The following is a 2,773-nucleotide window of genomic DNA, read 5'->3' as shown; positions in this document are numbered from 1 at the left end:
ACTGTTAGGACCCTTTCACCACGCTGTGGCTGGCGTCCTTCGAAATTAAACTCTGCATTTCGGGTGGTCATTAAATCTAACATTCGAGTCAATTCATCCAAAGTGAACTCTTTGGTCTTTAACGTACCACCAGAAGACATTGAACCTAAAATGAGGTACACGAAAAGAAAACGTATTTTTTTTAAGACACTGTTTTAATACAAATTCATTCAAGAATATGATGCTGATGCTCAAAAGCCGATATCGACATGTAATTCAAATTAAATTCACATTCCTCAATATACACATATAATATCCACTGGTATATTGTACACTGAATATAAATCATGTATGATTATGATCGATCAACACAAATTTAGACTCGAAAAGCTTAATGTCCGACTTTGAGTAATTAGATAAATCATTATGCTGGTCGTCAACCTTGACAATATGGCCTAGCCAGGCTGGGAACGCTTACCCTCCTTGTTTAAGTGAATATGATGCGAGTTTAAAACGCTAGGTGAAGGATTTCGATAACGAAGGCTAAACTGATCTTACGTCTGAACATAAACATCGACACGCATATAACATTTCAACATTAAGCCATGAAATTTTAACAGTATATATTATACAGTTATGAAGCAAAATATACGAGTCGCGTTCTGGCTTAGAGCATGTGCGTACTGCTAATGTACATTAAACCCGGGGTTGTGTGTACTGCTAATGTACATTAAACCCGGGGTTGTGTGTACTGCTAATGTACATTAAACCCGGTGTTGGCGTACTGCTAATGTACATTAAACCCGGGGATGTGCGTACTGCTAATGTACATTAAACCCGGGGATGTGCGTACTGCTTATGTACATTAAACCCGGGGTTGTGTGTACTGCTAATGTACATTAAACCCGGGGATGTGCGTACTGCTAATGTACATTAAACCCGGGGATGTGCGTACTGCTAATGTACATTAAACCCGGGGTTGTGCGTACTGCTAATGTACATTAAACCCGGGGATGTGCGTACTGCTAATGTACATTAAACCCGGGGTTGTGCGTACTGCTAATGTACATTAAACCCGGGGATGTGCGTACTGCTAATGTACATTAAACCCGGGGTTGTGCGTACTGCTAATGTACATTAAACCCGGAGATGTGCGTACTGCTAATGTACATTAAACCCGGGGTTGTGTGTACTGCTTATGTACATTAAACCCGGGGTTGTGCGTACTGCTAATGTACATTAAACCCGGGGTTGTGCGTACTGCTAATGTACATTAAACCCGGGGTTGTGCGTACTGCTTATGTACATTAAACCCGGGATTGTTCGTACTGCTAATGTACATTAAACCCGGGGTTGTGTGTACTGCTAATGTACATTAAACCCGGGGATGTGCGTACTGCTAATGTACATTAAACCCGGGGATGTGCGTACTGCTAATGTACATTAAACCCGGTGTTGTGCGTACTGCTAATGAACATTAAACCCGGGAATGTGCGTACTGCTAATGAACATTAAACCCGGGGTTGTGCGTACTGCTAATGTACATTAAACCCGGGGATGTGCGTACTGCTAATGTACATTAAACCCGGGGTTGTGCGTACTGCTAATGTACATTAAACCCGGGGTTGTGCGTACTGCTAATGTACATTAAACCCGGGGTTGTGCGTACTGCTTATGTACATTAAACCCGGGGATGTGCGTACTGCTAATGAACATTAAACCCGGGAATGTGCGTACTGCTAATGAACATTAAACCCGGGGTTGTGCGTACTGCTAATGTACATTAAACCCGGTGTTGTGCGTACTGCTAATGTACATTAAACCCGGGGATGTGCGTACTGCTAATGTACATTAAACCCGGGGTTGTGCGTACTGCTAATGTACATTAAACCCGGGGATGTGCGTACTGCTAATGTACATTAAACCCGGAGATGTGCGTACTGCTAATGTACATTAAACCCGGGGATGTGCGTACTGCTTATGTACATTAAACCCGGGGTTCCCAGAGCGAGGCTTATATATATCAATTACAAACCATCTTAATTTAAACTAATGAAGAAATCTAATATTTGAGAGACGCGAAGTATTAATAATTGGTCCATTTACTGAAATGAATACAAGCTTGTCCCTCGCTGGTCCGTTTTACGATATTGCACGAAACCATTTACCTCAAAGAGCTACAACCTACTGCTAATTGTATTGTGCTGTCGTGCGATCTTTGCACACTGATAACACAGGTTGTTTACAAATATCGCTTATATTAAAGCAAACATAGACACACTATGAAGCACACATATTGCAAGCATTTTATCGTAAATTCAAAGGCGTCTCATCTGGGTCTACGCTGTTTGCCAATGCCTTTTTTCTAGACGCTATGCATAAATGAGCAGGTTAAGTTAAGTCATCGAAGAGTTATAAACATGTTCATTTGAAACGAGTTCATTATTTTTATTTGTTTTGTGTATTCGTGTATCGTTTGATTTTGCTTTTAGTTTTCATGTTGTTGATGTTTGTTTTTATCGGAGTAAAAAAAACTGTTACTAGCGCAGTGTATGTGGCTGATTTGAACTTTCTTGCACACTGATTACTTTTAATCTTTAACACAACATTGTTTACAATATCACAATTCAAAGTTTTGTTACGTTTCTATACTAACCATACATGTTGTCGATTGCCTATACATTAAAGGGCAATACATACATTACATAAAATAAAATGATCAGGATTGGATCCAATAAGGGCAATGCATAACATTTTAAGTTTATACCGGAGTAAAGGCATGTCATTTCTCCCA

This window comes from Dreissena polymorpha, chromosome 13 (assembly GCF_020536995.1).
Source record: "Dreissena polymorpha isolate Duluth1 chromosome 13, UMN_Dpol_1.0, whole genome shotgun sequence".
NCBI classification, from domain to species: domain Eukaryota; kingdom Metazoa; phylum Mollusca; class Bivalvia; order Myida; family Dreissenidae; genus Dreissena; species Dreissena polymorpha.
This window is presented reverse-complemented; position numbering follows the sequence as displayed.